This window comes from Cherax quadricarinatus, chromosome 3 (genome assembly GCF_038502225.1).
Source record: "Cherax quadricarinatus isolate ZL_2023a chromosome 3, ASM3850222v1, whole genome shotgun sequence".
Taxonomy (NCBI): Eukaryota; Metazoa; Arthropoda; class Malacostraca; order Decapoda; family Parastacidae; genus Cherax; species Cherax quadricarinatus.
The window spans coordinates 65,736,253-65,752,899 of NC_091294.1; positions in this window are offsets into that span (position 1 = coordinate 65,736,253).

Here is a 16,647-nt window from a genome sequence, read left to right on the forward strand (position 1 = left end):
CTCCACGTTGTTCACTGAAGAACGTTCACTACATCATTCACCTCCACGTTGTTCACTGAAGAACGTTCACTACATCATTCACCTCCACGTTGTTCACTGAAGAACGTTCACTACATCATTCACCTCCACGTTGTTCACTGAAGAACGTTCACTACATCATTCACCTCCACGTTGTTCACTGAAGAACGTTCACTACATCATTCACCTCCACGTTGTTCACTGAAGAACGTTCACTACATTATTCACCTCCACGTTGTTCACTGAAGAACGTTCACTACATCATTCACCTCCACGTTGTTCACTGAAGAACGTTCACTACATCATTCACCTCCACGTTGTTCACTGAAGAACGTTCACTACATCATTCACCTCCACGTTGTTCACTGAAGAACGTTCACTACATCATTCACCTCCACGTTGTTCACTGAAGAACGTTCACTACATCATTCACCTCCACGTTGTTCACTGAAGAACGTTCACTACATCATTCACCTCCACGTTGTTCACTGAAGAACGTTCACTACATCATTCACCTCCACGTTGTTCACTGAAGAACGTTCACTACATCATTCACCTCCACGTTGTTCACTGAAGAACGTTCACTACATCATTCACCTCCACGTTGTTCACTGAAGAACGTTCACTACATCATTCACCTCCACGTTGTTCACTGAAGAACGTTCACTACATCATTCACCTCCACGTTGTTCACTGAAGAACGTTCACTACATCATTCACCTCCACGTTGTTCACTGAAGAACGTTCACTACATCATTCACCTCCACGTTGTTCACTGAAGAACGTTCACTACATCATTCACCTCCACGTTGTTCACTGAAGAACGTTCACTACATCATTCACCTCCACGTTGTTCACTGAAGAACGTTCACTACATCATTCACCTCCACGTTGTTCACTGAAGAACGTTCACTACATCATTCACCTCCACGTTGTCTACTGAAGAACGTTCACTACATCATTCACCTCCACGTTGTTCACTGAAGAACGTTCACTACATTATTCATATATACATTGTCCACTGAAGAACGTTCACTATATCATTCACCTCCACATTGTCCACTGGCGAACGTTCACTATATCATTCACCTCCACATTGTCCACTGGAGAACGTTCACTATATCATTCACCTCCACATTGTCCACTGGAGAACGTTCACTATATCATTCACCTCCATGTTGTCCACTGAAGAACGTTCACTACATCATTCACCTCCACATTGTCCACTGAAGAACGTTCACTACATTAGTCATATCTACATTGTCTACTGATGAACGTTCACTACATCATTTACCTCCACGTTGTCCACTGATGAACGTTCACTACATCATTCACCTCAACATTGTCCATTGATGAACGTTCACTACATCAGTTACCTCCACGTTGTCCACTGATGAACGTTCACTACATCATTTACCTCCACGTTGTTCACTGAAGAACGTTCACTACATCATTCACCTCCACGTTGTTCACTGAAGAACGTTCACTACATCATTCACCTCCACGTTGTCCACTGAAGAACGTTCACTGCATCATTCACCTTGTCATGATCAACTGAAGAACGTTCGCTAGAACGTTCCTCTGTTCATGATACTATTTAGATCGTGAACTGTATGATTCACCACTACATGCTACACAAGATAACCTTCTTTATAACATTCTTCCATTCTCGTTTTCCTAAAGAACAGTCACTATTATATTCACCTCTCTATGAACCAGGGGAGAATTATCACTATATCAGTCTCCTCTATACAATCAAATGAAGATCGTTCACAAAAACTTCGCAGCAAAATAATCCACCAGAGAACATTGACTGTATGATTTTCCTTTATATAATAAACTTGAAACTGTTGACAATAACAGTCTCCTCAACTCAATAAATCATTCTATTTTTGAATGATCAACTACAGAATATTCACATTAAACATTCTCCACTGAATGATCTGTTCTCGCTACCAGTGTTTCCATTGACTGTATTATTGCATTTAACTGTACTGTTACTCTACTGTATTTTAATGCAATGTGATATAATTTGGTTTATTAGCGACACTCTGACTTAACTGAGCTGAAGTCACTCGCTGATGTGAGATACTCGTGGCTCAACTGGTATCGGCCCTAGCTCACGTTCTGAGAGACTGGGGTTTGATCCCCGGGCTGGGGGAAATATTGGACAAGTTTTTCTTGACACCTGCTGCCCCTGTTCACCTAGCAGTAAGTAGATACCTATGCGTTAGGTGACTGGGGTGGGTGGCATCCTGGGGAAGAGGACGAAAGGGCCTCAATGAAAAATAAACCACTCTGAGGACAATACTTTATTGGATTATCCTGCTTTATTGGATTATCCTGCATTATTGAATTATCCTGGGTTACTGACCCCTCACAGTTAATAATCCGAGCAATATCATTTTTTTTTTAAATAACGTAACCTAAATGAGGAAAAGCGAAAAATTTGAGAAAAATCATTTATGAGATATTAATTCATGCTCCATTTTTGAGGCAGCGTTGTGACAGTAGTAAGTTCATCCTTACATTGTAAAGCAGTTTAGGAGTATACGATCTATTTGTTAAAGGATTTAAGCAGCCGTAACTGTTTATTAAGAGCATCTGGAATATGTTAATTCTTATCAGCTTGGCTGCTGTATTTTGCTACCCAGATGCTATTGTATATTTTTTTTAATTTTAGTTATTTTAATGGGTAGAGATTGTATTATTACATTATTTTAGGCTAGTCTATTCTACTAAGATCAGAGAAAGTTGTAAGATAATATTGGTAATTCTAGAGTAACATAATTATAAGATTTAATGTGTTTTAAAGAGGGATGTGTTAACTTTGTCAGGGGGAAGAGTAACTTTGTTTATTGATTTTTAAGAACTGTCTGTTCTGGAAGACTGTTACAGTCTGGTAGGTTCTCTGGTGGTTATATGTTTGTTAATAAAATGGTTATGATTACGAAGTAACTTATGGAATATATTTAGGATTTTGTACTATTGGGCAGAACTTCTTCGAACTGGAATATTTCGTATTAATTTTTCAGGCTTATATTATTTTTATATATATTTTTTTATGCACTAAAACTAGCCCTGTTATTGTGTTAATGGATAGTGTGGAAAATTTTTGATTTTGGTAAATAAATGGATAGAGAGATGAAACTAAATGGTCGTTAAAATGAAAATTGGTGAAAGGTTTAATAATAGATAAATTAAGGCTATATTTAGATGATGATGTAATTAGGTGTAGAGATAGGTTTCAAATGAATTGTGTAAATATGTAATGTGTCCTATCTTTATGCCACAGCTCATTCTCTAATAATTTTAATTTTAAATGTGTGTAAAAACTGTAAAGCAAGGTAAAGTACAGAAATAATTTGAATAAAGTCAACGACCATCCCCCGGCTGCAGTGTAGAAATTTTAGATTTTCCTAAATTCAGCATTCGTAAATTTGAATAATACAATAATTGTGTAAGAAAATATGATGCTGATTTAACTCTTTCAAGAAATTTTAAGTGAAGTGAGGTGTGGAAGAGCGAGTAGGGACGCCGGGGGAGATGCCATGTTGAATTTAATGTGTGTACACTGGTAGTTACAATCTTCTTATAATCCGGCGTCATCGAGGCCATAATGGAGTGTTTCGGCCTGAATTTGTAATAGGAACTCGTGTTAATGTTCTCTACTGAGGAACTGGGACAGGAAATTTGCAGGACCTCAAGAATTATGAGTGGATGGCACAGGGTAAGGGATGCGGACATCACTCACAGGGAGGTACACCATTTGTCCTTGCATTTAGGTCACTAGCTGGAGAGTGTAGGGTCTAGGTGTTAGGCAGGTGTTGTGGTGTGATCCATCTACAGCAATTAAATGGTAGGTGTTACTGTGAATATTTTGTGTACTCAGCAAGTAAACCAAAATCCTATACAGTCCACGTAACTTTAATTACCAAAGCAGCTGGTTTTAACATTATAATTATTAATTTAATGTCAGTTCTAGCTTTTTGTGAGAGTGGTGAAGAAGTGGGTAGTCGAAGGAATTGCAGTTCAGTGACCTACTGTGACTAAGTCCCACTTATCTCACCCAAATTATTTGCAAGTAATAATTCAGGTGATACCCTGTAAATCTCATGCAGGTAATTTTCTCTAATAATAATAATAATAATAATAATAATAATAATAATAATAATAATAATAATAATAATAATAATAATAATAATAATAATAATAATAATAATAATAATTTTCACGGTTAGGAAGCTAGTAATTGGCTGTTTCAGTGTCATTTATGAATTTTTGTATAGGTTAAGATATAAGAATATTCAGCAGATAACTATATTGACTGTGGGTGTGTCCAGCCATGTTCAAGGGCGGATGTGGCGCAACTCGGTCTGGATAGGTATTATTAACTCTGCTTAAACTTGAGACGTAAGGACATGATTGAGTCCTGGAGGACTGAAAAGGGCCGTTGAAGAATTCGGAATGAGTCTGGGGCATAGTGGTGGAAGACAAAGGAGGCTTATTATTCTGGCTTTGGGTATTAGTTAATTGCAAATATGAGTAGCAATTCTAGTGAGACTATTATGTATGGGTTGTGTTAGCTATAGAGTATGTGATGAATGGTTTTGAAAACCGACAAGTTGAAGAATTGAGACACTTATGCAACACATGGGAATCTTTATTGAAGAAACGTTTCGCCACACAGTGGCTTCATCAGTCCAATACAAAGTAGAAGTGGGTAAGGAGAGTAGAAGTTTGAGGTAATCAGTCCCTCATCCTGGAATCGATGTGTTCAGTCCATCACTCTTGTAGGAAGTGCAGCACAGTATATAAGCCACCTCTCTGGCCCTATGCTGCACTTCCTACACATCGATTCCAGGTTGAGGGACTGATTACCTCAAACTTCTACTCTCCTTACCCATTTCTACTTTGTATTGGACTGCTGAAGCCACTGTGTGGCGAAACGTTTCTTCAATAAAGATTCACATGTGTTGCATAAGTGTCTCAATTCTTCAACTATAGAGTAGTTAAGTAGTTATATTTATGGTTTTCTGAATAATGTAGACGATGTAACTAAATGGAGGACAACTTTTGTGGTAACTTGGTTTGCTATTAATTACTGTAAATTACAAGCTAATGGGATTATAACTGAACAAAGTTAAGGTGTGGGAATTCATTTACCTCATTGTGGTTATTTATGATTATTAATAAAAAGGGAGATCTGATAATTTATTCCCTGTATATAAATTACTGTTTTCTCGTGGAAGCTGTTAATATTCATTAAAATTATTACCTGGTCATTTATACGATCACTTTTGACAATGGTTACTATTTATTAGTTATTATATGTGATTCTGAGTATTATTAACAACAGATAACACATTCTCCATTGTTCAGTTCATTCCATTCTACCCTCATCCCTCACATTATTGTATTTGTTCTCCTTTCTTGAACAGTAATTGAGTAATTATTTGAATAATTGTATCTAAGCCTTAAACTTTTCAATTCCCACACAACACACATCAACATGGATGTTATACTTTATACGTACCTGAACGTAGACGTTATACTATACAAGCAACATACACAGGTTATACACTGCGTATATCAGAGCTCATTATGTACCACCTCAGCACGGAAGATATATTGTACATCATGCACGCACCAGCACGGACGTTGTATGCCAAACATATCTCAACAAAATGATATACTTCTCGAACATCAACACAGATATCATTCATCAAACACTCCTCATCAAGGACCTTAATCACCATGCACAGATCACGGACCTCCTGTATCCATTACCCCCTCAACGTGAAACATTACAGCATGCATAAGTTTGTTGATACATCACTGATGAATATCTACCAACCTTTAAACTCGTGAAGCCCAAAGTCGGCTACCTGAAGGATCCACCTGGAGTCGATAAGGCAGTTAGTGGAGCGTAGGTTACCATGAGAGATAATTTCACTGTCATGGAGATAGATCATCCCCTGCAGAAGATAACCCAGAGGCGTTTGAGATGTTAGCTGGCTATGTTGTTGTCTACCAAATATGATATCAATGATACAAAGAATATTTGAAAAGAATAATTTAGATATAATAATGTAATCTAACTCTAAAAAACCTAAATGATTCATTGTTCGCGAAAACTTAAAAAATAGTGAAAAAAAGAGGCAGGAGTGTAAGTGTCCTCATCAGGAAACAATTCAACTAAAAAGGGTAGAATTGTTCCCTTGATATGTTGTGGTCCGACTGTATTGTCTTTAATACTGTTATATTTCGTACCAGATCGTCATTATTACTGAATATTTTCCAGTCTTCTTGGCTTCAATATCTGTTGGCTTAAGATGAATTTGTTGCAGTGGTTCAATAGCTCATGTGTTTGTGAACTGTCGTCTAAGCTGCCTCCTGGGGTTATCTTCGCTGTAACATTATTTTCAACATTCTTCCATTTTAAATGTCTTAAGTTGAAATCACCGAATAACAAGATATTTGGGGCTGGGGCTGGAAGATATTACAGACAGTGGTAATTTTTTAAAAGCTGTTCCTTCAAATGTTTGGAAATTGCATCTGATGGTTTATATACAACCATAATGACACGGTTTTAATTTTGAATCTTTACTGTCAATGGTTCAAGTACATCATTTGTGATGTTGATTAATTTTGAGCAGATAAACGACTCTGTGACATACAGGCGAACCAGTGATATCCATATTTCGTTGCCAAAATGATCTCTGCGATGAGTCCGCTGATGAAAGATATTTTATTGTTAGTTGATGGCTTCAGAACCTGTACATTTGCAAATACAAATGTTGTCGTATTGCTTGTTTATTGGGGCTTTTTTGTCAGCACTAATGTCTGTTATTCTGGAGTGAGAGCTACTGACTGTGCCCCGACTCCAGCAAAGCTCCGAGGTGGTGTAGCATTTCTGTCTGTTCTTGAGTTTTTTTCTTCTCTCTGTTGGGTGGTTGTAATTGCCATGGTTTGCTTCCCAAGGTTTTTGGGATTTGTACCTTCTGGTGCTTTTCAGATGGTGCGCCTGAGAGTTTGTTGTAGCATTCATTGTTTTTCATGGACTGATGAATAATACAATTCAGCGTGAAAAAATGCAGGAAAAAAATTGACACTCCTTTGGCTATGAGGTCGCAGTATTTTTCGGATGATCAAAATAGCACATCCCATTTTTTCCTGATATTCCATGCCTACTGATACTCCAGGCAAAAAATCTGCACAGATTTGATATCTGTTTGCTAGGATTTTGAGGGGCAGGATTTCCTACTGGTGCAGTTTTTTCCGACTTGCCACTATCTTCGGCACCTGCACCAGCATCAGTGCCACCACAAGTTATCAATGTGTCACTACCAGCCTCTGAAACATTATCCTCCATTTTTTTTTATTCCACCGCCAACAGACGAACTATTTTGTATTTCTGAATCTTATATCTATAGGTTTGTACCTGTTTCTTCAATACCAAGTGTTGGAAGAAAACAGAAAAAAATACTGCATAAATTTATTTATTCATGATTCGTGAGAAGTGGATGTTGATGAATTAAATGATTTTGGTCTCAATTTTATGAAAATTTAGCATCGGGAAAAATTTCGAGGATGGGAATGAGACGGTGATATAGCTTATGTGAGAAGCTGTAAAATGTTTTCTTAATCTGAAGATGTATCCCATAATTATAGAGACAATAGCAAAACACGATAGTTTAACAGACCATTCTTAAGTGAGAGAAATGTTGAAAAGACACAAAAATATTACAATGTGTTATTCATTTTCTAATGACCAATATACCTAGTTTATAAGGAAATTAGACAATCGGCCAGTGTTTCACTTTAATAAATCTAAAAGTGCCTCAGTATAAGTGTTTATTGCTAGCTTAAAGTGAATTACATGGAAGTAGCGTTGAGAGTGTGATGCTGAGTGAGAACTGCAGGAGATGAACAATAACACAGATATGATCAAGAATCAGTAGATTAATAGAGGATAATACTGGATATTCTATGAAATGAGAATAACATTGGAAAATACCACAGTTGACGGAGACAGAAACAGAAGACGAGCGATATACAATGATGAATTTAACAGAGAGAGAGAGAAAGCAGAACCGGAGGCAACCACAATAAAGGAGATGAAATGATGAGGGAAAACTGGAAAATAAATGCCAGTAGGGAGAAAGTTTTGTGTAATAACTTCAACATTAAGGAAATACCTTGATGATTTACGAAAGATTTACCTTCATGCTACAGAGAGGTTAACCAGACGTGCATGACGAATGAGCTATCATTGTTATGACAAACATTATGGTGCCTGCGTCCCTCACCACGTAGATAATTTTACTGTTCATGGTGATAAAGAATCTTTTTTTTAATTAAGAATGGATGTTTGAGATGACAAGACGGAGTGAAATCAAAATATGTTGCTGAAGAGTAAAATCACAAAATCAAAGAAACCGTGTATATTACCTGGAGTTTACCTGGAGAGAGTTCCGGGGGTCAACGCCCCCGCGGCCCGGTCTGTGCCCAGGCCTCCTGATGGCCTCCTGATTATTGATCATATTGTTGGATTAATGAAAAATCTCCAAATGTGCGATTTTTTTTTTTTTTTGTCACTCTTGTATTGTTTTCTGTTGACCAGACATTTCATAATTAAAATTTGTGTACGAAGTGAACAGTAAAAATTACAAGCACTACTTCATGTAAAAACTTCCAGCGTTTTACCAGGTGTGAGTTAAACAAATAACTCACACCTGCAAGAATAAAATTAATAACGAAGTTCCAGTCTGACTTAGATTATTAACTAGTTCTACCATGACCTCTGACACAAATCTTCCATTATACTTCTTCCTGTTGTTCTCCCGTCACGTCCCCTCTCTTGCATCTACGATAACTCCCTTACCTTCACACTTGTGTGTGACTAGTTAATGGTTCAAGTTGTACAAAAACGTCATCACAAGTCTCTCTCTGCTATGTGCCGGTTATTAGTGTATTGTGTCACCGTATTGTGACTTTTAATTCGTTTCGTGGTTAGACATGTGCGAGTGAGTGTAGTCCACCAGTCTGCTGCTACACATGTGCGAGTGAGTGTAGTCCACCAGTCTGCTGCTACACATGTGCGAGTGAGTGTAGTCCACCAGTCTGCTGCTACACATGTGCGAGTGAGTGTAGTCCACCAGTCTGCTGCTACACATGTGCGAGTGAGTGTAGTCCACCAGTCTGCTGCTACACATGTGCGAGTGAGTGTAGTCCACCAGTCTGCTGCTACACATGTGCGAGTGAGTGTAGTCCACCAGTCTGCTGCTACACATGTACGAGTGAGTGTAGTCCACCAGTCTGCTGCTACACATGTGCGAGTGAGTGTAGTCCACCAGTCTGCTGCTACACATGTGCGAGTGAGTGTAGTCCACCAGTCTGCTGCTACACATGTGCGAGTGAGTGTAGTCCACCAGTCTGCTGCTACACATGTGCGAGTGAGTGTAGTCCACCAGTCTGCTGCTACACATGTGCAAGTGAGTGTAGTCCACCAGTCTGCTGCTACACATGTGCGAGTGAGTGTAGTCCACCAGTCTGCTGCTACACATGTGCGAGTGAGTGTAGTCCACCAGTCTGCTGCTACACATGTACGAGTGAGTGTAGTCCACCAGTCTGCTGCTACACATGTGCGAGTGAGTGTAGTCCACCAGTCTGCTGCTACACATGTGCGAGTGAGTGTAGTCCACCAGTCTGCTGCTACACATGTACGAGTGAGTGTAGTCCACCAGTCTGCTGCTACACATGTACGAGTGAGTGTAGTCCACCAGTCTGCTGCTACACATGTGCGAGTGAGTGTAGTCCACCAGTCTGCTGCTTCACATGTGCGAGTGAGTGTAGTCCACCAGTCTGCTGCTTCACATGTGCGAGTGAGTGTAGTCCACCAGTCTGCTGCTACACATGTGCGAGTGAGTGTAGTCCACCAGTCTGCTGCTACACATGTGCGAGTGAGTGTAGTCCACCAGTCTGCTGCTACACATGTGCGAGTGAGTGTAGTCCACCAGTCTGCTGCTTCACATGTGCGAGTGAGTGTAGTCCACCAGTCTGCTGCTTCACATGTGCGAGTGAGTGTAGTCCACCAGTCTGCTGCTGCACATTGGCGAGTGAGTGTAGTCCACCACTCTGCTGCTGCACATATGCGAGTGAGTGTAGTCCACCACTCTGCTGCTGCACATATGCGAGTGAGTGTAGTCCACCAGTCTGCTGTTACACATGTGCGAGTGAGTGTAGTCCACCAGTCTGCTGCTGCACATATGCGAGTGAATGTAGTGAACCAGTCTGCTGCTACACATGTGCGAGTGAGTGCAATCCACCAGTCTGCTGCTACACATGTGCGAGTGAGTGTAGTGCACCAGTCTGCTGCTATACATGTGCGAGTGAGTGTAGTGAACCAGTCTGCTGCTACACATGTGCGAGTGAGTGTAGTCCACCAGTCTGCTGCTACACATGTGCGAGTGAGTGTAGTCCACCAGTCTGCTGCTTCACATGTGCGAGTGAGTGTAGTCCACCAGTCTGCTGCTACACATGTGCGAGTGAGTGTAGTGGACCAGTCTGCTGCTACACATGTGCGAGTGAGTGTAGTCCACCAGTCTGCTGCTACACATGGGCAAGTGAGTGTAGTCCACCAGTCTGCTGCTGCACATGTGCGAGTGAGTGTAGCGGACCAGTCTGCTGCTACACATGTGCGAGTGAGTGTAGTCCATCAGTCTGCTGCTACACATGGGCAAATGAGTGTAGTCCACCAGTCTGCTGCTGCACATGTGCGAGTGAGTGTAGTGGACCAGTATGCTACTACACATGTGCGAGTGAGTGTAATCCACCAGTCTGCTGCTTCACATGTGCGAGTGAGTGTGACCCACCAGTCTGCTGCTACACATGTACGAATGAGTGTAGCGGACCAGTATGCTGCTGCACATGTGCGTGTGAGTGTAGTCCACCAGCCTGCTGCTGCACATGTTCGAGTGAGTGTAGTGGACCAGTCTGCTGCTGCACATGTGCGTGTGAGTGTAGTCCACCAGTCTGCTGCTACACATGGGCAAGTGAGTGTAGTCCACCAGTCTGCTGCGACACATGTGCAAGTAAGTGTAGTCCACCAGTCTGCTGCTACAAATGTTCATGTGAGTGTAGTCCACCAGTCTGCTGCTACACATGTGCGAGTGAGTGTAGTCCAACAGTCTGCTGCTACACATGTGCGAATGAGTGAAGTCCACAAGTCTGCTGCTACACATGTGCAAGTAAGTGTATTCCACCAGTCTTCTGCTACAAGTGTTCAAGTGAGTGCAGTCCACCAGTCTGCTGCTACACATGTGCAAGTGATTGTAGTCCACCAGTCTGCTGCTACACATGTGCAAGTGAGAGTAGTCCACCAGTCTGCTGCTACAAATGTGCAAGTCAGTTTAGTCCACCAGTCTGCTGCTACACAGGTGCAAGTGAGTGTAATCCACCAGCTACACATGTGCGAGTGAGTGTAGTCCACCACTCTGCTGCTACACATGTGCGAGTGAATGTAGTCCACTAGTCTGTTGCTACACATGTGCGAGTGAGTGTAGTCCACAAGTCTGCTGCTACACATGTGCGAGTGAGTGTAGTCCACTAGTCTGCTGCTACACATGTGCAAGTGAGTGTAGTCCACCAGACTGTTGCTACACATGTTGGAGTGAGTGTAGTCCACTAGTCTGCTGCTACACATGTGCGAGTGAGTGTAGTCCACCAGTCTGTTGCTACACATGTGCGAGTGAGTGTAGTCCACTAGTCTGCTGCTACACATGTGAGAGTGAGTGTAGTCCACCAGTCTGCTACTACACATGTGCAAGTGAGTGTAGTCCACCAGTCTGCTCCTACACATGTGCGAGCGAGTGTTGTCCACCAGTCTGCTGCTACATATGTGCAAGTGAGTGTATTCCACCAGTTTGCTGATACACATGTGCAAGTGAGTGTAATCCACAAGTCTGCTGCTACACATGTGCGAGTGAGTGTAGTCCACCAGCCTGCTGCTACACATGTGCAAGTGAGTGTAATCCAAAAGTCTGCTACTTCACATGTGCGAGTGAGTGTAGTCCACCAGTCTGCTGCTACACATGTGCGAGTGTGTGTAATCCACCAGTCTGGTGCTACACATGTACGAGTGTGTGTAGTCCACCAGTCTTTTGCTACACATGTGCGAGTGAGTGTAGTCCACCAGTCTGCTGCTTCACATATGCGAGTGAGTGTAGTCCACCAGTCTGCTGCTACACATGTGCGAGTGAGTGTAGTCCACCAGTCTGCTGCTTCACATGTGCGAGTGAGTGTAGTCCACCAGTCTGCTGCTGCACATTGGCGAGTGAGTGTAGTCCACCAATCTACTGCTACACATGTGCGAGTGAGTGTAGTCCACCAATCTGCTGCTACACATGTGAAAGTAAGTGTAGTCCACCAGTCTGCTGCTACACGTGTACGAGTGAGTGTAGTCCACCAGTCTGCTGCTACACGTGTACGAGTGAGTGTAGTCAACCAGTCTGCTGCTACACGTGTACGAGTGAGTGTGGTCCACCAATCTACTGCTACACATATGCGAGTGAGTGTAGTCCACCAGTCTGCTGCTGCACATATGCGAGTGAGTGTAGTCCACCAGTCTGCTGCTACACATATGCGAGTGAATGTAGTGAACCAGTCTGCTGCTACACATGTGCGAGTGAGTGCAATCCACCAGTCTGCTGCTACACATGTGCGAGTGAGTGTAGTGCACCAGTCTGCTGCTACACATGTGCGAGTGAGTGTAGTGAACCAGTCTGCTGCTACACATGTGCGAGTGAGTGTAGTCCACCAGTCTGCTGCTACACATCTGCGAGTGAGTGTAGTCCACCAGTCTGCTGCTTCACATGTGCGAGTGAGTGTAGTCCACCAGTCTGCTGCTACACAAGTGCGAGTGAGTGTAGTGGACCAGTCTGCTGCTACACATGTGCGAGTGAGTGTAGTCCACCAGTCTGCTGCTACACATGGGCAAGTGAGTGTAGTCCACCAGTCTGCTGCTGAACATGTGTGAGTGAGTGTAGCGGACCAGTCTGCTGCTACACATGTGCGAGTGAGTGTAGTCCATCAGTCTGCTGCTACACATGGGCAAATGAGTGTAGTCCACCAGTCTGCTGCTGCACATGTGCGAGTGAGTGTAGTGGACCAGTATGCTACTACACATGTGCGAGTGAGTGTAATCCACCAGTCTGCTGCTTCACATGTGCGAGTGAGTGTGACCCACCAGTCTGCTGCTACACATGTACGAATGAGTGTAGCGGACCAGTATGCTGCTGCACATGTGCGTGTGAGTGTAGTCCACCAGTCTGCTGCTGCACATGTGCGAGTGAGTGTAGTGGACCAGTCTGCTGCTGCACATGTGCGTGTGAGTGTAGTCCACCAGTCTGCTGCTACACATGGGCAAGTGAGTGTAGTCCACCAGTCTGCTGAGACACATGTGCAAGTAAGTGTAGTCCACCAGTCTGCTGCTACAAATGTTCAAGTGAGTGTAGTCCACCAGTCTGCTGCTACACATGTGCGAGTGAGTGTAGTCCAACAGTCTGCTGCTACACATGTGCGAATGAGTGAAGTCCACAAGTCTGCTGCTACACATGTGCAAGTAATGTATTCCACCAGTCTTCTGCTACAAGTGTTCAAGTGAGTGCAGTCCACCAGTCTGCTGCTACACATGTGCAAGTGATTGTAGTCCACCAGTCTGCTGCTACACATGTGCAAGTGAGAGTAGTACACCAGTCTGCTGCTACAAATGTGCAAGTCAGTTTAGTCCACCAGTCTGCTGCTACACAGGTGCAAATGAGTGTAATCCACCAGCTACACATGTGCGAGTGAGTGTAGTCCACCACTCTGCTGCTACACATGTGCGAGTGAATGTAGTCCACTAGTCTGTTGCTACACATGTGCGAGTGAGTGTAGTCCACAAGTCTGCTGCTACACATGTGCGAGTGAGTGTAGTCCACTAGTCTGCTGCTACACATGTGCAAGTGAGTGTAGTCCACCAGACTGTTGCTACACATGTTGGAGTGAGTGTAGTCCACTAGTCTGCTGCTACACATGTGCGAGTGAGTGTAGTCCACCAGTCTGTTGCTACACATGTGCGAGTGAGTGTAGTCCACAAGTCTGCTGCTACACATGTGAGAGTGAGTGTAGTCCACCAGTCTGCTACTACACATGTGCAAGTGAGTGTAGTCCACCAGTCTGCTCTTACACATGTGCGAGCGAGTGTAGTCCACCAGTCTGCTGCTACATATGTGCAAGTGAGTGTATTCCACCAGTTTGCTGATACACATGTGCAAGTGAGTGTAATCCACAAGTCTGCTGCTACACATGTGCGAGTGAGTGTAGTCCACCAGTCTGCTGCTACACATGTGCAAGTGAGTGTAATCCAAAAGTCTGCTACTTCACATGTGCGAGTGAGTGTAGTCCACCAGTCTGCTGCTACACATGTGCGAGTGTGTGTAGTCCACCAGTCTGGTGCTACACATGTACGAGTGTCTGTAGTCCACCAGTCTTTTGCTACACATGTGCGAGTGAGTGTAGTCCACCAGTCTGCTGCTTCACATATGCGAGTGAGTGTAGTCCACCAGTCTGCTGCTACACATGTGCGAGTGAGTGTAGTCCACTAGTCTGCTGCTTCACATGTGCGAGTGAGTGTAGTCCACCAGTCTGCTGCTGCACATTGGCGAGTGAGTGTAGTCCACCAATCTACTGCTACACATGTGCGAGTGAGTGTAGTCCACCAATCTGCTGCTACACATGTGAAAGTAAGTGTAGTCCACCAGTCTGCTGCTACACGTGTACGAGTGAGTGTAGTCCACCAGTCTGCTGCTACACGTGTACAAGTGAGTGTAGTCTACCAATCTTCTGCTACACATGTGCGAGTGAGTGTAGTCCACCAGTCTGCTGCTACACATATGCGAGTGAGTGTAGTCCACCAGTCTGCTGCTACACATATGCGAGTGAATGTAGTGAACCAGTCTGCTGCTACACATGTGCGAGTGAGTGCAATCCACCAATCTGCTGCTACACATGTGCGAGTGAGTGTAGTGCACCAGTCTGCTGCTACACATGTGCGAGTGAGTGTAGTGAACCAGTCTGCTGCTACACATGTGCGAGTGAGTGTAGTCCACCAGTCTGCTGCTACACATCTGCGAGTGAGTGTAGTCCACCAGTCTGCTGCTTCACATGTACGAGTGAGTGTAGTCCACCAGTCTGCTGCTACACATGTGCGAGTGAGTGTAGTGGACCAGTCTGCTGCTACACATGTGCGAGTGAGTGTAGTCCACCAGTCTGCTGCTACACATGGGCAAGTGAGTGTAGTCCACCAGTCTGCTGCTGCACATGTGCGAGTGAGTGTAGCGGACCAGTCTGCTGCTACACATGTGCGAGTGAGTGTAGTCCATCAGTCTGCTGCTACACATGGGCAAATGAGTGTAGTCCACCAGTCTGCTGCTGCACATGTGAGAGTGAGTGTAGTGGACCAGTATGCTACTACACATGTGCGAGTGAGTGTAAGCCACCAGTCTGCTGCTTCACATGTGCGAGTGAGTGTGACCCACCAGTCTGCTGCTACACATGTACGAATGAGTGTAGCGGACCAGTATGCTGCTGCACATGTGCGTGTGAGTGTAGTCCACCAGTCTGCTGCTGCACATGTGCGAGTGAGTGTAGTGGACCAGTCTGCTGCTGCACATGTGCGTGTGAGTGTAGTCCACCGGTCTGCTGCTACACATGGGCAAGTGAGTGTAGTCCACCAGTCTGCTGCGACACATGTGCAAGTAAGTGTAGTCCACCAGTCTGCTGCTACAAATGTTCAAGTGAGTGTAGTCCACCAGTCTGCTGCTACACATGTGCGAGTGAGTGTAGTCCAACAGTCTGCTGCTACACATGTGCGAATGAGTGAAGTCCACAAGTCTGCTGCTACACATGTGCAAGTAAGTGTATTCCACCAGCCTTCTGCTACAAGTGTTCAAGTGAGTGCAGTCCACCAGTCTGCTGCTACACTTGTGCAAGTGATTGTAGTCCACCAGTCTGCTGCTACACATGTGCAAGTCAGTTTAGTCCACCAGTCTGCTGCTACACAGGTGCAAGTGAGTGTAATCCACCAGCTACACATGTGCGAGTAAGTGTAGTCCACCACTCTGCTGCTACACATGTGCGAGTGAGTGCAGTCCACAAGTCTGCTGCTACACATGTGCGAGAGAGTGTAGTCCACTAGTCTGCTGCTACACATGTGCAAGTGAGTGTAGTCCACCAGACTGTTGCTACACATGTTGGAGTGAGTGTAGTCCACTAGTCTGCTGCTACACATGTGCGAGTGAGTGTAGTCCACAAGTCTGTTGCTACACATGTGCGAGTGAGTGTAGTCCACTAGTCTGCTGCTACACATGTGAGAGTGATTGTAGTCCACCAGTCTGCTACTATACATGTGCAAGTGAGTGTAGTCCACCAGTCTGCTCCTACACATGTGCGAGCGAGTGTAGTCCACCAGTCTGCTGCTACATATGTGCAAGTGAGTGTATTCCACCAGTATGCTGATACACATGTGCAAGTGAGTGTAATCCACAAGTCTGCTGCTACACATGTGCGAGTGAGTGTAGTCCACCA